At 43.5% G+C, this 23,055-nt stretch overlaps 1 protein-coding gene across 2 annotated transcripts in view; it reads left to right on the top strand.

The window, feature by feature from the left end:
- NHSL1 (NHS like 1) overlaps positions 1-23,055 on the top strand; it is a 191,560-nt gene that overhangs the window by 54,342 nt on the left and 114,163 nt on the right. The window lies entirely within an intron of this gene.

Raw genomic sequence — 23,055 nt, 5'->3', positions numbered from 1 at the left:
GCGCTGTTTCCACTGTGCCGGTGCCACCGGGCTTCCTCTTAGCCCCAGGCACCACCTCCTGGGTGCTGGAGCCCTAGAGTGTGTTTTATCTTTTAAACGTTCAAAACCCTCAGATGGTTTCCCCCTAAAAATGGTTCTTCTTCATGAAAATGTTTAATTTCAAACATTTAAAACTAATAATTGCATTTTGGTACTTGCTTATGAAGCTAATTTTTCGAGTGGAAGGCATCTTTTTTCCTTTTATAAAAGGAAACAGAGGCCAGCAGATAACAATTGCACTGAATTAATTTTTGCTCATGTTGGCAATATTTGGAAGGGTTTTTCAATTTTTGGAGGAATTTCTCTGTGCTTCACTTGCTTTGCCATGATGATGTTCACAATAGATTTATGAATTGTCTTAGAAGGAATGCTGTTTTACTTTCTCACAGACAGCAGTGTCTTAAACACATGGATTCTTAATGCATCTGACGATGAGGATGTAATTCTAAACATTTGTGTTGATGATGAAAAGGGCAAAAAGCATGGCATATTCAGTTCAAGTGGATTCTCTTTAATGCATTATCCATGGAAAATGATAAATGCCCCAAATTGTTGAAAAAAAAAATCTAAGATTAGATTGAATAATTAACAGTTATTAATAGCAGCTTTATTTGTAATAGCCCCAAACTAGAGAGTATCCTAGTACCTTACCATGGTTGAACAAACTGAGGTATAGCTATATCATGGAATAATACTCAGTAACAAAAAAAATGAACTATTGATACAAAAAACAAAAATGAATCTCAAATGAACCTTTGGATGAACCTCAATGAAGTGCTGAGTGAAAAAAAGTAATATTCATGAAATAACATAACTACAGAGTTGGGGAACAGATTATTGATTGTCGGGTTGGGATGGAGTGGTTGTAGCGATAAAGTGGCAGTATGAGAGTCTTATGGTGACATAATATGTATATGGTGGTTGTACAAAGTGACATATAGTAAAATTGTATAGAACTACACACACACACACACACACACACACACACACACACACAAACACTAATTCCTTGTATAACTGGTAGAATCTGCATAGGATGTATGGGTTCTACCACTAGCAATCTCCTGGTTTTGTAAGATGTTAACGCCAGGGGAAGCTATGTGAAGGGTGCGTGGGGCTTCCCTGTGCATTTCCTTGCACCTTCTTGTCAGTTGATAGTGACTTAAAAAATTTTTAAAAAAATATATTTTATTGATTTTTTGAGGAAGAGAGGGGGATAGAGAGTTAGAAACATCAATGAGAGAGAATCATTGATCAGCTGCCTCTTACACACCCCCTACTGGGGATGTGCCTGCAACCAAGGTACATGCCCTTGACCATGGAATTGAACCTGGGACCTTTCAGTCCACAAGAGCCGAAACTGGTTTGGCTCAGTGAATAGAGCCTCGGCCTGCGGACTGGAAGGTCCCGGGTTTGATTCCGGTCAAGGGCATGTACCTTGGTTGTGGGCACATCCCCAGTGGGGGGTGTGCAAGAGGCAGCTGATCGATGATTCTCTCTCATGATGTTTCTTTTTTTTTTCTTTTTCTTTTTTATGCTTAGAAAAGTTTTTATTGATTGGGCTATCTGAGCAAAAATGTGCAAAGATGATAATTCTGGATCTCATGATGTTTCTAACTCTGTCTCATTGATGTTTCTAACTCTCTGTCCCTCTCGCTTCCTCTCTGTAAAAAAAATCAATAAAATATCTTTAAAAATATAAAAAATAAATCTGATGCTTTTTCTTCAGTTAGAAAAAGAATTTCAGTTTAATTCTTAGTTATCTTTTTTCAGTAAAGGGTGTTACTACCCCGTAGTCTGAAGGAATAATGATAGATTTGTTGTGCTTGAAGGATTTGCAGCCTGATAGATCTCCTTATGAAAACATTAAAGCATATGCTTTTTCTTCCTTTTCAGTCTTAGTTTTGTGTTTGTTAAAATAAATGAATTCTGGAGTTTACATGCGATATTGCCTGCTTTAAGAAAAACTCTACGGTTGGTATTAGTCATCAGTTTGAAGAGTGATCTTGAAAGAGCAGTGTCCCTCTCGTGCGTTTTTCTGCATGACACATGCAGTGGAGCAATTGCCACCTGTGTCCAGGGATGGAACTGAATGCGTGACAAAAGGTCAAAGGGTTTCCCCACAGATTACAAAGAATGTTTTGCATTTCCTTAACACCAGGAGCTGGTTTAGCTTGAGACTGGGTATCCATAAAACTAGAGGACATAACCGAACAGATTTTTAAAATAATAGGGGAGAAAGTTTGCTGTGTTAGAACAAAAGAGTTAAAATCAGGTTGAAGAATGTAATCAAAAGATGCCTAACAATCCTGGTGAGGTTTACTTTAGGTCAAAGTTTTAGCATAAAGGGTTTAGATTTATCATGGAACCAGATTTAGAGTCATCCCTTCCTAGTTAACCAAAATTCTGTCATGTATGTGCAATCTCTTAAAAGGTAAATAAAGATACATAACGTTGGAGTAGAATCTTTTGTCTTCTATTGAGTTTAATGTCTTCATAATTATCACAATGATGATTAACAAATGATTTAGAAACGGAGGCAGGCAGTTTTTTCCCAAATAGATAGTTGTCTGTATGGTACACAGTGATGCATGTAGACATATCATGGTACAGAATTGAGTTGTCATTTTTGTGGGCTGAATTTTCTTAAAACATTTTAAAATATTGGAGGTTAGGATTATTGTAAAACATAATTTCCCTCTTATAATTAAAAGCTTTTGGTCCTCATAATTGATAAATATATGAACTATAGTGAGGATATTAAGACCTAAGTGTCTGATTTCTGTGTTTAACTAAACCACTAAGATGAGAAAATTTTAAGTAAAATTCTGGATTTTTAAAAGCACGTAAAATTATTTTTCCAGGTAAGTTTACTGTAATTTAATAAGAAACGCATTTGTGAGCTCAAGAAAACATGAATTTTATTTAATTTTGCTTAGCGATATTCTCTTTGGATTCAAAAGAAAAAGTTTAAGTAATATTTGGGAAGAAAACTCTTAGGATTTTCTCACTCAGCTGCCTATAGTTTAAAGATCCTTCAAAGTGCTGAGAAACACTGTTAATTTTTTTTTTTTTGCAATAGGCTTTGCTAATTCAAGGTGAAAGAAGGCAGCAAAAGAACATAAAAAACACGTCTATATTCTTTCATTTAAAACCTGCTGTAGTTTCTCTGGGTACCTGAGTGTTATATCCAGAATTCTTTCAGAACCAACAGGAAAGACGTGTAGGTGACATTGGAAAGTTACCTTCTGGTTTTTTCACAGACACTACACTAACCTAACCTAACCTGAGACCTCGAGATCAGATCGGACCAAACCGAGCATCTGTCATTTGATCATCTTAAGGTAGCCCAAGCACTCAAGGAGAAACTGGAGGTTTCCAAGGTATCTGGGTTACACACTTGGTTAGATAAGCCAATTCTCATTTCATTAGCACCATTATGTCTGCATTTTTTTTTTAAATATAAGGAAATAAAAAGACTTTAAAGAGTTCCCCAGTCTCTTCCAGGTAGAACAGGCTGCCATAAGACACCTTCCTGTGTAGAATTAGTTTTGAAAACTATATGGTAGGATTCAGAACAATTAGGTAGTTCAGAATGTCTTATTAGGTCATAGTGTTTCCCTGTGTGGAGAGGTAAACAAATCTGATCCTCCTTTTACAGCTGGATAAATTGGAACACGCAGAGCGTGGGTGAGCTGCCGCCGATCAAACAGGACCGGACATGAAAGCCGGACTCCAAGCTCTGAACTTTGACTCCTGTCCCTTTTGCAATCGAATGATCTAATGATTGAAAACACAAGGGTGACCTGAATTAAAAAGAAATGTGCAGAAGGTCATTGGCTGTAATTTCACCTTCGTTCTAGTGCTTAGGGTGTGAGGATGCTGTCATCCTAGAAGGGGGGAGGCAGGATTTCCCATTGGTGGGATCCTGTGGTTTCTCCCACCCTACGCCAAGGAAGTGCTGCCATCCTTCCTGCCGGCTGGAGCAGAGCTGGATCTTTGAGCATTGCGGAGGAAGGGTCCACGCCAGGGATGTGTTTTAGTTAGTAGTTGTACTTAGAAGAAAGACAGACGATCTCAGGAAGATGTCACACAATTTCATCCTGTTCTGGCCCTTAGGAATACTCATCAGCGTTTGGAAGTATAGGGCGGGCAGGTAGGCAGCTATATGGAGGTAGGTTAGGGAAATGAAGAGGTTATGGTCTTCATTTAGAGCACATGTGTCAAACACAAGGCCCGCGGGCCAAATCCGTCCCGCCAGGCCTTGCAATGTGGCCCGCACCACGCTGTCATCACTGCACTCCGCTGTGTTTCCATCACAATGACAGTTTATGACTGTTCAGTAAACCATTCGGCCCGCGATTTAGGCTGGATTTTAGATTTTGGCCCCTTCTCTGATTGAGTTTGACACCCCTAATTTAGAGGGTCTTAGGTACTGGATCAGTGATTCACTAGTTCAATAAAATAAGCACCGTTTTGTTTCTGTTCTGGAGTTGGAAAACAAAGAAATAGGGTCTCTCTCTTCTTTTTAGATATATTTTTATTGATTTCAAAGAGGAAGGGAGAGTGAGAGAGAAACATCAATGATGAGAAAGAATCATTGATTGGCTTCCTCCTGCATGCTCCCTTCTGGGGATCAGGCCCGCCACCCAGGCATGTGCCCTTGACCAGAATCAAACCCAGGACCCTTCAGTCCGCAGATCCACTCTCTATCTTCTGAGCCAAACTGTCCAGGGCAGAGTCTCTTAACTTTCATGTATTTTTCCCTCGGCTTTTGGTTACAAATCTGTATTTCTCTTTGTTGTATTTTCAATATAGGATGAGCTATTGGAAAAACTTAGCAGATACCTTTATATTTAGGTGTAACTTTGTAAAAGTGATACAGTGATGCGCTGCATGTTACATAGGAGAACAATGCTATATTTCCTTGATTTCTTGAACTTTTAATTGAAAGGTAACATGCATACAGGAAAGTGCACAAACTTAATTGCTTTTTGACTTGTGGATGCCTTCATCTTTTGAACACTTTCTTTGTCCTGTTTCTTGCACTGACTTTTAATGGGTCATAATGTTCACTTCTGGGTCTTCCTAATGTTCAGCTGCTTCCTAATGGAAGCAAGGAGGGCAATGTTGACATTAAAATACCAACATAGAAAGGAAATGTCATTGCCATAGGGCCTGCTAGAAAAAAGGCATATTAATTAGGTGGAATCCTGTGCACTGGAAACTTTCCCTGAGGTTTTTGTTTTTGCTTTTGTTTTGTCAACATAACTCATGCAAGGGAGGAATAATTTGCTGCTGTTTTAGAGGATTATCTCGGGGAAGCTTACTGGTAGAGAACCTGGTACTGGCCTGCCACCTTGACTCTGGGATCCTCAGGAGCAACTCTGCTAAAATAAATCAATTGCAGCGAACTCTTCGGGATGTCCTTTTGTGGCACTGCTGATTCTTTCAAGAACATTATCTATTTTGCCAAATATGTATCACTCCTTTAACAAATGAGGTTCTGTTCCGTTTCTTCACTCGCTTGTAAATAAGTCACAAAAGTCTAGCCATCCACTTAATCCATGAAAATCCCATTTTTACATGTTCATATAATCCTTTTAATCTATTTTTACATTCACTTCGTGCTTTTCATATAGTTGATGAAAAGGCTTTCATTTAAAAAAATGATTTCCACATGACCCTGGAGGCCTCCTATTATAGTTTAACAGTAGTTGAGATGTTTGCATTATTTGTGGAAACTGCAAAGTAGATTACTGCTGGCAGGTCAGGGAACGCTAGACCTAAAGCTGGAAGAGCCTCAGGGGCAGTAATTTAACCTCTTCATTTCACAGCCACTTCTCATGGCCTCCTCCCCTGGTCAGACTGTCAGTTCTGATTCCCAGGTCTTTGCCTACATCAGATTGACCTGCATACCTGAAAGCTTTCAGTTTTCTTTTTAAGTATATGTTTATTGATTTCAGAGAAGAAGGGAAAGAGAGAGAGAAACATCAATGATGAGAGACTCACTGATTGGCTGCCTCTTGCTTGCCTCACACTCCGGATCTAGCCCACAACCCACGAATGTGCCCTGACCAGGAATTGAGCCATGACCTCCTGGGTCATAGGTCATCACTCAACCACTGAGCCACGCTGGTTGGGCAAGGCTTTCAGGTTTTGGCCAAAGAAATGGCTTTCTAACTTGCTTTGCATGAGAGATCCAAAGGAAGAGGTACTTTTGATGTGAATATTTTTGGTTTAGGTTTTCTAAGAGAGGTATAGGGCCTTCTTTTCTGCTTGGTGTTGGGCAAAGGCAGTGTTAAAGAGGAAAGAGACCCAGAAATGCCCCCATGCTATTTCTGAGAAAGGAGGAGCATATTGGAACCATGTCTGTGTGTCAGTTACACAAATCCAGTGGCAGGTGCAACGTGCAGAGGGGGTGTGGCCCCTCTGGACTTCTCTCCTCTTATCGCTCATCTCCCCCAGGACTCATGGTTTTGTTTTCTAACCATTTCTCAACTCTGTCTTTATGCTGGACTGTTCTTACCCATTTAAGGTGCATGGGTACCTTTTCTGCTGATTAAAGAAATTCAGAAAATAAAGAGGGAGAAATTCTTTTATTCTCTATTCCAAGGTTTAGAGAAGTTGGCTCTTTAAATTAAAAAATATATATATCTTTAATTTTAACTCTTTCCTTCTTCCCAATTCTGACATGCTCTGCTTAAGGGCTATATATATAAGATAGGTTAAATAAATGTAATTTAGGAAGAAAACTGGTTTTCAAAAATCACTTTAAAAATATATATTTTATTAAGTTTTTACAGAGAGGAAGGGAGAGAGATAGAGAGTTAGAAACATAGATGTTTCTCTCTCATTGATCAGCTGCCTCCTGCACACCCCCTACTGGGGATGTGCCTGCAACCAAGGTACATGCCCTTGACCGAAATCAAACCCGGGACCTTTCAGTCTGCAGGCTGATGCTCTATCCACTGAGCCAAACCGGTTTCAGCTTAAAAATCACTTTCTATCTCAGGTAAGTGATGGACTACTTATGAGACCCTCGCCTCACCCTCTACCCGCCAAAGAGGCCCCTGCCCCTGTGCTATGTATTATATAGTGGTCTTGGCTTTAGCACAGTGAACCTTTCTGGTTTTGACTTTCTCAGGTGACCTCCGAAGGTTCAAGGCATGCAATGAAATGTTGAGTCCCAGATCAGGGTCACGTGCTGGGTGGGCTGTGTGGGGGAGCTGAGATTCAGCTCGTGTGTGAACCAGCAGGCATCCAGCCCCCGCCATCTGCACTGGAAAGAGCTCTGTGGAACATTCTTTGTTCTAAGCACTGTGCTCCTCTCGGAGTAAGACATTTTTATCCCTGTGAAAACGGCCCACAAGAAAAAACACCACCACCCACCTGTGGATGTTATTGATTTGTCTGTGAACGCGGGGGACTCGGGAACATTTGCCCCATAGCCCTTCTCTCGTTAATGTCCATGTGCCCGGTTTACAGAACATGCACAACCAATTATTTGTCCATTGACCTCATCTTCCTAGAAGCAGAACAATGGTTTTCAGCTCTGGCAGCCGCTCCTTGGGAATCCTGGTGGATTCTGCAGGTCTGGCACAGGGCCCAACATCTGTAGCGTTAAGCACTCCCTGGGTGATTCTGATGTTCAGCCCCGGTTAGAAACCACTGCAGCGGGCTAGCGCAGGCAGAGCCAAGAGTTTAGGGGAAATACGGGGCCCCTCCCAGGCGTTCTGCAGGAACTGGTATAGAGACTGCTCTTCTCGATGCCGGGAGCCGTAGATCTGGGTATCCAGAGCCTGGGGAGCTGGCAGTCCAGATGGCAGTGAGAAGTTAAGTCCTCAGGGGTACAGCTCCTTTTAGGCTCCTTCAGGACTGAATGGAGACTCCCACCTGGCGTTGAAGTCCCTGTGAACCGGAGTCTTAACTGTTCACTGCTGCCGAGAACAAAAGCCAAGGGTGCTTTTTGAAAAGCCTCTTCGCCACCCTGTTGCTTGGAAGCTGCTGGAAACCAGCCTCGTCTAGTGTTGTTTGTCCTTATCCCCCACCATCCAGATAATACATGTGATCAAATAAACCGAAGTTTCCATCCTTGGAAATTTACAGCATCATTAGCATATCAAAGGCTGGTTACCAAAACAAAACAAAATAACCTTTTTGTAAAAAAAAACACACAAAACTTTGTTTGAGTTAAACAAACTTCTTTGCGTTGGAAGAGACTCTGTACTCCCTTACCTACAGCTGAGCAGTGTTTCTTTAACACCGGTTTTTTTTGGGGAAAGAATGGCCAAGACACTTTCCTAGGGTTAATTTCTGACAGCTGAAACCTTCTTTTAAAACCCTCTTTGAAGTTGGGCTGAATTAACAAATGGAAGGGTTGGCAGAGCCGTTTACTAATTCATAACTACACCCCCCCCCCCCCCCCGCTTTCTTTGTGTTGCTAAGTACTATAATCTTTGACCTGAAAGGAAGAATACTGCTAACAAGTAAATATTTAAAAGGCCCCGTGAGGTGCAGTGTGCATGCGGTTGTGCCTGGGGAGCCTGTCTGCTGGATGAAAGACATGACTCACTTTTCATCTCCTAAATAGGCCGTTGTTTTACAGTAGGTTGAAAGGAAGTACTTTAAGTGCGAAGGGTTAGATTCCTCTTTATTTTTAGATTTCGCCGGCCGCGGGCTCCCCTGATCGGAAGGTGGCGCGGTGAGTCCTAATTCCTCGGCCGTCTGCGGGTGAGTTAGCAGCATTGTGAATGAATGAGCGCTGTGCTACCAGAGGCGACTTGGAACAGTGCGAGGAAACGGAAACATGACTCATGGATGTGCTTGACGAGTATCAAGGGGCCTCACTAACTCCAGAGCCAGCCCCGAAGGGTGGCAGAGCCCTGATGGGGCCGGGCGACCAGGCTCCGGGCCCTGCGGGGCCCCCTCCCACCTCGGGGACAGGGGTCTCATTACTAAACTTCTGTGAATAGACGGGAGGTGCGATTGGTTAGTGGTGGCCAGGGTAGCTTCCGGCTTGAAGATTAAATGAGTCTTAGAATTGGGATTTTCTGGCTAGTGTGGAAAGTGGGTGTGTACGTTTTAATGGCCTTCAGATGGGAATTCATGGAGGATCCATGAAACAAACCTTTATTTTTAAAATTAGAAGTGAACTGCTGTGACAGTTGGAGCAGGAGACTTCATAACCGGCAAGGAGGGAAAGCAAACCGTGGCGTGCTGCGGGGCCCTGACTTCGTGCGGCTGAGGTGTTTGGTGTATGGGATGGTGCATCCGTGATACTGAGGGGAAAGGGTCCTGATTGTCTACAGGCAAAGTGTTGCTCTATCTGGGTTTCTTTCTAAGAGCTATAAAATAGCTCCCAGGGACCCTGTTTGATATGCTGTAGTTTTTAGAAAATATTTTGATCACCCTACTGAGATATAGCCACAGACATTTTTCCTTAAGAACAACCAACCTAGCTCAGTGGTTGAACATCAAACTATGAGCCAGGGGACCTAGGTTTGATTCCCGGTCAAGGGCACATGCCTAGGTTGCAGGCTAGATCCCCAGGGGGGGATGCAGGGGGCGGCTGGTTTGTGATTCTCTCTCATCATTGATGTTTCTGTATCTCTCCCTCTTTTTTCTTGTCTGAAATCAATAAAAACATATTTAAAAGAAAATAACAGTAACCTTCCAGTTTTTATTAAATAGTTTTGCACGAAACAGTTTTAGTGTTTGCACTACAGCAACTTTCAGGTTTTATTGAATGAAAATAACCTTGTGTCCTACTGTGATAATCTGGCTCATTTAGTGCAATGTTTTGGGGAGGAAGGAGCTAGCACAGTTTTCTTGTGGGTAACGATTAGTTCACTGTGTAGTTTTATTATGGTTAGGGAGACACATTAATTGTCATGAAATAATTGTGAAAACAAAAAACAAAAAAAACAACAACAAACCCAAACAGAACAAATGAGCCTTGCCAGTGTGGCTCAGTGTTTGAGCGACCGATCTATTAACCAGGAGGTCACAGTTTGATTCCTGGTCAGGGCGCATGCCCGGGTTGTGGGCTCCTGGGGCTTGCAGGAGGCAGCTAACAAATGGTTCTCTCCATCACTGATGTTTCTGTTTCTCTCTCCCTCTCCCTTCCTCTCTGAAGTCAGTACAAATATATTTGAAAATAAACTTCAAAATATTTCCAAATACTAATTTTCAGAGTTAAATCATATTTGAAAGTTTATAATTTTATCAATTTTTCCCCCCTGCAGCTTAGGCCAGTGCAAGATTCACTGCCAGTGTTTTTTTCTCCTTGAAAAATTGGTAGCAGCAGCATCTTACCTTTTCCTTTCTTAAATTATCTTTTGCAAATTCTTAAGTTCAAAAAACTATGTTTGACAGGAGCGATTCCCATATATTGAAGCTTCCTACAGAATTTGACTTATAACCCCAGTAGGTGGCGGTATTGCTATTCTTTTTTTGTGTGTTTTTTTCTTTTATGGGAAACTGGTTGAGAGAGGCCTGCCCAAGATCAAATTGTCAATAAATGTATTGAAATGAAGATTGGAATCCAGCTCTGCCTGACTAAAATATCTGTGCTTTTCTCTCTCTGTTTTACTGGCACGTTGTTGTTGTTTTTTTGGTTGTGGTAGTGTGTGTGTGTGTGTGTGTGTGTGTGTGTATGTGTGTGTGTTTTGTGTGTGTGTGTGTGTGAGAGAGAGAGAGCGAGAGAGAGAGAGAGAGAGAGAGAGAGAGAGAGAGAGAGAGAGAGAGAGAGATAAAGCTTTACTTCTTATGTTATATATTAATTAAATATTTACGGAACACCCACAAAGTCAAAATTTTTCTTCCCAATCAATTGGTGGTTATCCTTGGTAGACAGGAGAAGGGATTTGGGTGGTCAGACATCCTAAGTTACCTACAGCAAACTGAGGCTTGAATCCTATGTGACCAGCTTCCTGGTGCCATGCAGGTTCTCAGAACGGAGAGTGTGGATACGGAAACACACAGCCACTTTGGAGAGTCAGCAATGATGCTGTGGAGGAGGAGGCACCGAGATGACTCTAGAAAGGCTCCTGGAAACACATCATGGCTATGGAAGCACATTGATTGTCATGGGGGGGGGTCTCCTAGGGAGGCCCCCGGATTGATGGCGAGAAGCCTGGGTTTGGTTAGCAATGGTGGCTAGTGAGCAGGTGACAGGGTCCGGGCTGTGGTGGGAGGGTGATGAGGCAGGAGGCGGATGCAAGAATGGAGCACAGAGGGGTCAAGCTGAGGCCTGGTGCTGCCGGAGCATTCCTCAGGGGAAAGGAGGAAGGTAGAGGGACATCTAGACTGCTGCCAGGGGAGATTGGTTATCTTTAAGTTTGAATGTAGAGGTGGGAGTAAGGCTTAAAGGAAAATCTAAAGGTTGGGAATAGCTTAGGAAGATGTAAAAGGTGAGAATAGAAAAAAACGAGGGCCCGGTTAGGGATGGGCAGCCAAACTTATGCGCAGGCTATCTTCTCTGTTCAGGAGGTGGGTAGGGCGGAAAAGAAGGGTTACAGTGAATGCCAAGTGCAAGGGGTCAAGAGGAGTTAGTGCTGAGCCAGAGTTTTTACTGAGGATCAGAGCGACTGGCAGGAGGCATTTTGTTTAAGGTAGAGTGGATCAGAGGAAAAGGAACCCTGGATCTGGAAAAAGAGATTGGAAACGCAAAGTAGGGAGCCAGTTCAGTCACGCTGTAGACAGGCATGAACCAGGGGAGGCAGGATGGGAGAAATGGTTTGAGGTGAACAGGAGGGTCTGGTGCTGGCTGGAGTGTGAAGGTCCCCAGGTGATCAGAAGTCTTGTGGGCATTGCTGGAGCGCCTAGCCTATGCTGAGCAGCAAGAGGCGAATTCGTGCTGCCCAGCTGCATGCTGCTGACCTGGCCCAGTCTTGAGACGCGACTCCACCTGTGGGCAGGTTCTGGCAGCACCCAGCTCAGGAAACGCGCATGTTAGATTGTAGCACACGTGCCCTTCAGGGAGTTAGCACACAGCCACGAGCCCTGGACTTGACGAGTCCCCCAGAGAATTGATTCCCGGGCCCTCTGTTTCAGGCATTCTGTGCATCTGCGGCGAGGCCCTGGCATCTGTATTTTAATGAGCACCCCCATGCCATTGATCATGTCAGTGATGGGGCAAGTTTGGGGAAACACTTATGTAGATGCCTTAGGTGTCTCTTAAGGGCTGGACACTGCGCTCTGTGGTACTGCTTTTTCAGCTCCTCACCCGTGCAGGCCAGCATTGGTACAAAAGATACACCTGAATTTTACACTGTAGGTAATTTCAGCGAGTGGATACTTGACTGTTTTTATTTTATGAGGGTTCCTTTTAGGATCCTCCACTGGTTCTTAACCCACTCTGGGCCAGTGTTTGAATACACTCTTGCTGGGCTTTACGGAGGTTAGATTGTTCTGTTCTGCCACCTGCTGGCCAACCACAGGCAAACCGTGTGGTGTTTTGAGGACAAGGACGGCCTCCTATGTCAGACAGGGTTTCACACGCAAGTTTCAGTGGCGCTTTGGTGAGGCAAGCTCTTATTTCTGATAGAGCCATCTGCTCAGCGTGAACCTTTTACACTTAATATTGCAAATCAGACAGCGTTAATTTCCTCCTCTCTGGAGCTTTTCTCCAGCCCGGGTGTTAATAACAACAACACATTTTGAGAGATGGGTTTGCCGTGTTAATGTCACAGAGTGTTTTCTCTGTGCCTTGGGTCTGTGCTGTGGGTAGATGATGCTGGCGGTTCCATGCCATGGTGAGGGCAGGTGGGATTCACACTAGAAAAGCTGCTTTATCTCTCTCAGGAGCAGTTTATTTTCTGTGTGGTGGCAGATCATCATCATCATCATCATGTTACACTGTTGTGGGACCCTGACTCTGGGTCCTAAGTTTTCCCATGACTTAAGCCTGACAATTAATTTAAAAATATATATATATTTTATTGATTTTGTACAGAGAGGAAGGTAGAGAGATAGCGAGTTAGAAACATCGATGAGAGAGAGTCATCGATCAGCTGCCTCTTGCACACCCCCTATTGGAGATGTGCCTGCAACCAAGGTACATGCCCCTGACCAGAATCGAACCCGGGACTCTTCAGTCCCCAAGCCGACGCTCTATCCATTGAGCCAAACCGGTTTCGGCCAGACAATTAATTTCTAAGAATTCTGTCAGGCCACAAAGTCACAGAGCTTGAGGCCCTCAGCTCCCAGGTTTCTGGAACTTAGCCAATCAGCATGAAGCATAGGACTTGTTTTCCTGCAGCCTAGAACCGTGGTTGGCAAACTGCCGCTCCAGAGTATGGCCCCTTGAGTATGGCTCTTCCACAAAATACCACGGCCTGGGCGAGCCTATTTTGAAGAAGTGGCGTTAGACGTTTAAGTTTAAAAAATTTAGCTCTCAAAAGAAATTTCAATCGTTGTACTGTTGATATTTGGCTCTTTTAACTAATGAGTTTGCTGACCACTGCCTAGAAAGAAGTGTCTGCTTGGTCCTTGGGGCATGTGCCTCTGACCCCACCTGGCTCCATGGACACCCAGGTGCAGAAAGCTTCAGAGAAGGCTACTTTCATGCTTAGTAACTGATGTGCTTTAAACATTTAAAAAAATTAGAATTAGAAAAAATTACAGGCTTCTTTTTCCCTTTTCCTCTTGAATATTATTGATTGAAACACAGAATTAGCAACTAACTTAGCTCTATCTATAATGAAAATATAAACACTCTCAAAGATTAATGGTTCTTAATTGGGGAACGGAGAATACTTTCCATAGACCATGAAACTTTTAAAAAATACAAGTGTCAACAAAAAATCAAAACCCAATCTATAAATGACTTACCGATTACGGATCTTTTATAAAAGGTGATTCGGATGTTCACCCATGATTGAGAATCAAGGCACTAATACGGTTTCCGTTGGGCCTGGCCCATCATCCTGTGTTTCTTTGCGCAGCGACAGGCCATCAAACCTTGGGACTTACAGTGTCCCAGGGACTGTGCTCAGCTCTGGACCCTGGGTCCTGACAAACGCTTACCCATCATCCCCTCTGTCCCTGTCCCTATCTTCTATCTTTACAAGGCTGGTGGCAAAACATCTTCTTAGACTATTTTAGTTATACTGTAGTTTGAGGCCATCCCTTAGATCAGTGGTCGGTAAACTGCAGCTCTCGATCCACATGCGGCTCTTTGGCCCCTTGAGTGTGGCTGTTCCAGAAAATACCATGTACCCTAATTAAGTTAATCACAATGTACCTACCTATATAGTTTAAGTGTAAAAAAATTTGGCTCCCAAAAGAAATTTCATTCGTTGTACTATTGATATTTGGCTCTGTTGACCAATGAGTTTGCTGACCACTGCCTTAGAAAGATAAATTCGATTTTGAACTTTCTTCAGATTTCATCGCAATTTCATTTTGTAGAAGGCATCTTTTCTGGCAGTGGTTGAACATATACGTGTGTGCTAATTCTTAAGTGACTCCGGTAATTTAAGTAATGGCATTCGACCTGATGGTAAATGCAGGCTGCAGCCTGCTATAATTGCTACATGCTGAATAAGCAGTACTGGAAAACGTGATAAATTAAAGGCTATTTGACTCCACATTTTTTTCTTATTTTGAAATGTAACTTACATTTAGCTAAGCATTTTCTTATCAGCTATAACCAATAATGTATGTTTTATGAAGCTATACATTGGTGCTTTCCTCCTATATTAATTTTTTCCCTAGAAAAATTATCAGCGGAGTGAACATTAGAAAATGCCTGGATACACACACAGTGTGTGTGTGTATGCGGTTTATGTGCAGTTTGATGAATTTTGGAGTTGTCTATTTATTTTTTGCTGTCATTCTTTATGAGGTAGCTACCCCTGTGCTATTTTTGCAATCATTCCTTTTAATTTGTCAGCATTTCACACTTCTCTTTGAACCGTTCACTGCCTCACATCACTTTGGGAAATGTGCCTAACAACGGACCCACATGCAGTTACTTGAGGATTTTATCCTTTCGGTGAGATTTGCCTGCACAGTTCTCACTTTCACAGCTCTGGTGTAGAATCACTGTTTTCCTAAGAGGAATCTGACTCCCAATCCAGCTCACCATCCCCTTCCTGTAAACCCCAGGCCTCCTTTTAACCGCCTGCTTCTGGCCTGACCTGGTGTCCTCCAGCCACACCTACTTCACGGCCTGTCAGATCCAGGGCTGCCTCTTACTGCTGCTGCTGCTGCTGTTGCTGCTGAACATAACCTACCGATAATTGACGCCAGCATTTTTTTGTTAGTTTTTATCACAACCTGAAGAAAGTTCCTGGTGTCTGTGATGCAGGAGTTTGAGCGCAGGAATGAGAATCGAGGGCATTGCTCACCTGGGTGCCTTGGGAGGCAGCACTGTCTTAGTGCTCCCCGAATCTCAGGGGGACACCCGAGTCGCAGGGCTGGGGTGGGAGGGAGACGAAGGGGGAACCTCTGTAACTCATGCCTTCCCTTTGCCTGCCAATCTCTGTCTGCCCACTCCAGTCTGCCAGCAGTGGAAAGGGTCTAGCATTTATTTTGTAGAAGTACTTCGTCCTTCTTTGAGGTTCTTCGTGCTGGCATATCCTGCTAGGAGTAGCGTATCACAGAAACAAAAGTTCTCTTGATGGAACATCCATTGCGACCCTGGGGAGCAAATGCTTCCACCCCAAATTTCTGAATGTCCTACGTGGTTTTTAGGCCTTGGCTTTCTGAATTTCTCCTCATCAAGATGAGTTCATTACTTGAAGACTGACAAATGTGATTGCCCAGGGGAACGGAAGTAGTCACTATCACATCGGATTCCTACTTAGAGATTTTGGTGACAGAGATTTTGATGATGGCTGTTTGGCGAGTTGGCAATGCACATGACTGTAAAAATTGTTGAGCTGAAGAGAAAAACACATGAAGATAAAGCTGTCTTTACGTTCGGTTATGTTTTCCTGTTCCAGAAAGCTTAAATTTGTTAAGCTTTTAAAGAAAATACTCTTATGCAATGAGTGAAATGTTCCACTCTCACATCAGTGTTTCTCTTTTTCACTCCCTCCCTTCTCTAAAAAGAATAAAATAATAATAAAAACATTTAAAAATTTTTTAATTCTTCAGGGGCAGGGTCCTGTCTTTTATGCTTTAGTATCATCCTGCCTAACTGATATCCTGGATCAATAAATATAAACTGCTCCCTTTATTTGGGCACTTGCCCATCTCTGGGAATGCCTGGGATAATTGCAATAATCCTATCTATCTATCTGTCTGTCTATGTATCTATCTATCTACCCTGTTTCCCCGAAAATAAGACAGTGTCTTACATTAATTTTTTCTCCCAAAGTTGTGTTAGGTCCTATTTTCAGGGGATGTCTTATCTTTCCATGCACTAGGTCTTATTTTCAGAGGATGTCTTATTTTCGGGGAAACACAGTATCTATCTACCTACCTACGTTTCTGTCTCCCGTTGTTTGAGGAGACATTCTTGAATCTGGCTTCTGGGTACTACCAATAAATGCATTGTAAGTACTTTATGTCTAATTCTGTTTACTTACATCTTTACATCTATGATTTGTCTTGGTCAATGAAATCACTACAGGTATTAGCAGTTTTTAAAATTTTTATTTTGTATGGGTTTCAGGTATATAGCTTAGTGGTTAGACAGTCATATACTTTACATAAAGTTCCCCTTGGCAATTCATGCACCTCAACTGGCACCATCTATAGTTATCACAATATTACTGACTAGCCCTGGCCGGTGTGGCTCAGTCGGTTGGAGCAACCTCCTGTGCACCAAAAAGTGGAGAGTTCAATTCCCAGTAGGGGCACATATCCCTGTTTCAGGTTTGACTCCTGATCAGGGCAGCTGATTAATGTTTCTCTCTCACGTGGATGTTTCTTCTTCTCTCTCAAATCAATTTTTAAAAATCTTTAAAAAACCACTAGTATTAGTAACTATATTTTCTATGCTTTTCTTACTTCCCCGTGGCAACTTTGCAACTACCAATTTGTGTTTCGTCAGGTATCAGCAATACTTAACATGTGTTCAGTATGGAATGATAGTGCAATAAAAGTTGGCTGAATTGATAAAATGTCTGTTAAAAAGATGACATATTCAGTGTGCTCTATCGAGCCATAGTGAATAAAGTTTTAAAGAGAGCTAAATAGAATAAACCCTTTGGAAGGTCCCTTAAGATTGACCGAAAATTTTTTTGTCTTAAACATGTACCAGGGAAAACTAATGTAAGACATTTTTTCCATTGCCACAGAAAAACTAAATTCACACAGGGGCACTAAATTCCCAGACTGTGCGGATTACCAGGGAGAATGTGGCTACTTTTCTGATTTTGGTTTATTAATTAATTTGGTTTCTTAAGCCAATGATTCTGAGCAGGATCATTGGGTTCTGGAGTTTTGGGAGATGGAAGCTGTGTAGACGGTTTAACAAATTTTAAAAATCATAGAGCTTAGCAATTAACAACCCTCTTCCTTCTCATAGTAAATCAGTACAACGCTGAATAATGGAATTTACTATTAACTCTTTAATTTGGGCTACATATACATTTTCTCAGTTTACAAATTTTACTTTTACCTTTTTGGGATTTAGCAATAAAGGACTGATCACCATAAAAGTCTCAGTATCTCCTTTTCCAGAACCATGTTAAGATCAAAAGAAGGAAGTAAGTCTTTCTCCCCCATTTGTTCAGTGCTGTGTGTAAGGGACTTGAGAATGGAAGATGAGATCCCTGTCCTCGGGGAGCATGCGCTAACTCGACAGTGGCCTGTGCACTGGCAGCGCCCGGGGCCTCTCAGGACTTCGGGATTTCAGGCCCTGCCACAGACCTGAGTCAGACTCTACATTTTAAAAGATCTATGATTTATGTGCATGACAAAGTTTGCAAAGGACTGGTTGAGTAAGGAAGAAAAAAAAAAATTATAAGGATCACTGGAGAGGCACCAAATACAAAGGAGATCGTGATTAAAATATATTTTTAATTTGGAATTTTATTTCAGTTTGCGAGTAAATTCATTTTGGTCTTCTTATATATCAGTTTTAGGGGATTTCCTGAACCCTTTGGATGGGGACATTTTCATTAAGGCTGGGACAGTTTGGATGTTCGGTTATTGATGCCAAGTAAGCCTCTGCGGTCCAAGGTATCTGTCGGTGATGGCTCTGTCCCCGGGCAGCCTTCAGCCCCCTGCAGAGCGCCCGCCCCAGGGGAGGGAGAGCAGGCGTGCCCTGCCATATTGCCCCCATATCAAGTGATCCCGTGGGAACCGTGGGGCTAAGGCGTAGAGTGCCAGATCTGTGCAGGCGTCCTTTTCAGGCACCAGGACACTGAACGGCGGCGGCACTTACGCTGTGATCCTCCATAAACACAAATGCTTGTCTTTAAGCTTCCCATTTAGGGAACCAACCCTGTTAATTCCATTGAAAGGGGCTTCTTCTGACTCTTAAAGCTAGAGCTTTGTGAAAGGGCAGTGTTTTCTTTTGAATATTGAAACAGTGGTAGGTGAGGGGAACCCTGAAAACAGGCCCTTCCTGAGTAGACAAGAGGCCTTGCTTTGTCTTCTGTGACTTCTCTCTCCCTTGGGGGCCAGGAGGTGGATGGGGAAGTGGGATTTAGTGAACTGTGGGAATTGGTTTACTTACTTCTGAGTAACTGAGGTTAATGTTTTCTTTTGTTAGTTACAAATAGTGCATACAGATTACCTCAGAGGAAGATTTCCATTTAAACCCTGCTCTTAAATTATGTATAAGAGGTGACAGTTGGACAACCTACTGTACCCTGTCCTAGTAGCTAAAGGTCCCAGCGGGTCGTCCGGGTGATTCATGTGGTAATCTGATAGGGTGCACGCTTCATTGCCCCTGCCCGGGCCGGCTGCCTGAGAACAGGACACAATTTAGAGTAACTCTCCTCACTCCTGTATATGTGTTTTTTGTTTTTGGTTTTGTTTTGTTTTTCCCAGTTTTGTCTTTGTTCACCAGTGTTCTGTCTGTGGACTCCACCTCCAGCCACACCAGCCAACCCCACCAACTCTTACCTGTATGTTAGCCCTGTTCTCTGCTGGTTTTCTGACTTCAGGGTTATGTCTCTCCTATTCCTCCTTCCAGATTTGAAGGGGAGGGTCAGGGCAGAAAAGGCACACAAGGAAATGAAAAGTCACAGTGTTCATTTGTGGCCTCTGAGGCCAAGAAACGGAATGATTTCTTGAAGTTTGTTCCTACTCCTGGCGGGCGTTTTACACAGATGGCAGGTGGACCGGTTCCAGGCCGGAGTGGGCTGAGAGGTTTGATCCAGTCCTGTCATATGTAACAATTTTCATTACATAAAAAACTTCTGCTTGAGCTAAACTTTTTTTTTTTTTTTTTTTTTTTAAGGATGGGTACATATTAAAACATTAAATACTGTATCTTTTGGCAAGGACCTTCCAAATGTATTCAGTCTATCCCTGTGACTCTTGGTAGCAACATACATAAATCTTCCCAAATGAATGGGCATTTGACTCATTGGGAATTTCCAAAGAAGGTGATCCTGGAACTTCCCTTAGTGAGATAGTCTGGTGCCTCCCAGTTCTGATAGTGAACTTCCTTTAGTGTGTTACTTAAATCGTTCCTGAAATAATATAGGGCGACTTCTTATCCTTTTGTTAGTTGTCAGTGGTAAGCTTCTCTCCACCCTTAAGGGCCAAGAACTTAATACATCTGGTGTAGACCCCCAGCCATTTCAGCCCGTGGGCTTCCATCCTGTTAAGTGCAAGGACCAGGGTTTTGTCCAGGAGGCCGCTGCGACAAAAGGCATGCATTTCCCTCTGTCAGCCCTCCTTCACTCCCACCGCACATGCAATGTGAGTAGGATTATCTGGCTTCCCGACGCCTGAAGCTCCACTGTGCCACGTGGTAGGAAGGGAGCGGTTATTGGCATAGACGATGACAACAGACGTGTCTGTTTGACAGCCTGACAGTGAGCGGGGAGCTGGGAAGGCACTGCACAGTGAGGGATGGGGTGGAAATCTGTTCAGCACGCCTGTTCCAAAGGTCTAGGAAGTGTGTTCTCTAGTGTAGATTTTCATGGGGGAAATCGTTAAATTAAGATGTTTAGCACACTGAAGACTACAGCTGAAGCTATTTGAAAAATCAGGATTTTCCCACTGCAGAGTGATTGCGGATGTGGGCAATAATGTACAGGAAGCATTAGTACATAGCACAAGCAGACACGACCCTGTGCTGGGAGGGTGGGCGTGCAGGGCTGTTGGATTGATAGTCCAGGTAATTAAAATGTGGTTCATCTTAGTTGCCAAGTAATTATAGTTTGAATGAATGGAATAGCTTTTCAAGCACCCCGCTTACTGCTATGGTCTTCTAAGCTAATTGGAATACATATCGAACATGGATAGTTAGAATCTACATGTTTCCTCCAAAGCTGATTTAAACCATTATGCTCTATCTTGTCATGCAGGAACTCAGATCTTGTTGTCACAGTAGTTAATTTATCCGACCTTCTTTTACATTAAACAAAGGTATTAATCATCATGGCCTGACAGAACAGAAACATGGATGAGCTAGTTACTGTGCAAATGTACCCATCGGTCTCGTGGGTAATGGGAAACCCATTAAGGTTTTTGGGACATCAGCCTAAGTGTGTACTTACTTTGAAGGAGAGTCAGGAGTCTGGTCCCTGAAGTGACAGGTGTCCTTCCTGGTTGGTTGGCAGGACCCATTCCTCCAGCCCGGCCCCCAGCTCTTTCCCAGATGTGTGTAGGAACAGGTGGTCCTGGAGGAAAGCACACCAGGTGCTAATGACATCCATTCGTCTCTGCTGTTGTGTGCGCTCCGAGGAGCCTGAGCCGAGGAAGGCACTCCACAGCACTTACCGTATAGAAAGAGCAGCACCAGGTTTATTTCAGAGCTTAGTTATTTCTCTGTTAAAAATGGAGACATCAAGGAGGAGACAGTTGTGCTTCTTATTTGGGGTCCGTGAATCTCTGAAATGGGAAGCAGCATTTGAGATGTTTATGTATTTTCTAGCATGATGATCCTTTTTTGCTTTTTATATTTTGACTAGAGGCCTAATGCATGAAGATTGTGCAAGATTCCCCTGGCACCTGGGACCCTGGCTTTTGTCTGGAAGGACATCCAGTTTAATTAGCATTTTATGCTTTTATTATTATAGATTCTCAAAAGTGCCTTTGAGCCCGAGCTGGTTTGGCTCAGTGGATGGAGCATTGACCTGTGGACTGAAGGGTCCCAGATTCGATTCTGGTCAAGGTTACATGCCTGGGTTGTGGGCTTGATCCCCAGTGGGCGGGGAGGGCATCCAGGAGGCAGCCTATCAATGATTCTCTCTCATCATTGATATTTCTATCTCTCTCTCTCCCTTCCTCTCTGATATCAATAAAAATATATTTTTAAAAAGTGCCTTTGACGCAGAAAGAACAGGGGTGTTTGAACTTTGATGCTAGCCACTGGTGCTGTACATAATTTATACAATTTTTCCATTGTGCTAGTGATCAAACTGGAGATATCACTCTAGTGTACTAGCGGAAGCAAGTCCAGAGTGCTTGGTGAGGCAGCTAGCACCCCCGGTGAGTGGTGACGCTTTCAGCCCGGCGGTGTCTGGCATGACCTGGTCCGTTACTGACTCCTCGCTGTGACGTTGGGTTGCCACATACTTTCTGGGCCTGAATGTCCCCACCTGTACATGGAGGGGTTTAAACAACATGATCTCTTAAGGACCCTTTTAACTTCTAAATTGAGTCCATACCTGTGGCTTCCCCCTTCAGGCCAGTGCCTGACCTCTGTCGAGGTCCCCGTGGTGATGTGAGCTCCACCCCAGGAACACTCCGTGTTTTCCTACAAGTGTCCCTACCCTGGTAGCTTGTAGAGCCCTTCTCTTAAAACCTCAATGAATTGTAGGTAAATGACTTTTATATAGAAAAGATTCTTAATACGTAAAGTATACTTAATATTTTATTTAAGTGAAAAATCCCACTTTTATAATTTTAAAATCACAAGTTTCTTTTCTATTGCAGTTTGCTAGTTTTGATATATCTGCTCAATTCCGAGTAAAGGGAAGTGAGATGGACCCAGTTCTCAACCTGTTGCTCATTAGCCTCACTCTGAATAACGTTTTGCAGAGGGGATGCCAGTTTATGATGGAAAGTTGCAGGGACTCTTAACGCTCCTCTCTCCTCGGAATTGTGGAATTACATTGGCCTGTGGCTGTAGGTATTTTGCATGTCACGACTAAGGTTCTACATAGGGGGCTGGGGACTGGAGCCTGAAGCTAATTGCTATTAGCATGGCTTCTCCCCAGAGGAAGGTCATTGGGAGCTAGTGAGGAATGGCCCTGGGGGTGTGGGCTGCCAGGGGGCAAGCAGAAGAGGGTCCTTAGCCCCACACTGGCTGCTAAGGAAGAGAGGAGAGACCATGACAGGCGCAAGAATGGCCGCATTTCACCTCTGCTAAAAGCCGGGAGTGAAGGAAGAGCTGGGTCAGGTTTATTCTCTTTGGATAATGACGTTCCTGAATCCACCTAGGAAGGCTGGATGTATCTGTCACTCTATACTTTTTTGAAACCCTTCTCAAAACCCCACCCTGCGAGGTGTGGTCTGATAATCAGCACGTGGTTGATTTTTATCCCCGAAGTCTTGTTTTCTGCATGGACTTGCGTTTCCGAGCGTTGCCGGGGAGTTCAGAAGTTTGAGCTGCCTCTGAAGTGCTGGCTGCGGAGAGGCGGGGTTTCCCGGCTCCAATGAGGTGCCTGCAGAGCGGGGAAAGCCTATCGGCTTCCACAGGAGTGCCTGCTCTGCAATCCAAGCGCTGGCCACGCAGCCTGTTTTATTGTTTGTGGAGTCCTGTGGATCTCGCCGGCTCCTGGCCCGGGCAGAGGGCGAGGGGGCGGTTTAGGACGCTGCACGCTGAGCTCGACTTCTCCCAAGTCCACCTGTGCGGTGACCTCTCAGCCGGGTGCCTGGGTTGCCGCGGAATCTCTTTCTCCAGCCGAGGAGCTCGCGGACGGACGGCTG

This window comes from Pipistrellus kuhlii, unplaced genomic scaffold (genome assembly GCF_014108245.1).
Source record: "Pipistrellus kuhlii isolate mPipKuh1 unplaced genomic scaffold, mPipKuh1.p scaffold_m20_p_5, whole genome shotgun sequence".
NCBI classification, from domain to species: domain Eukaryota; kingdom Metazoa; phylum Chordata; class Mammalia; order Chiroptera; family Vespertilionidae; genus Pipistrellus; species Pipistrellus kuhlii.
The sequence above is the reverse complement of the archived record's forward strand: the minus strand, read 5'-3'. Positions and strand labels throughout refer to the sequence as shown.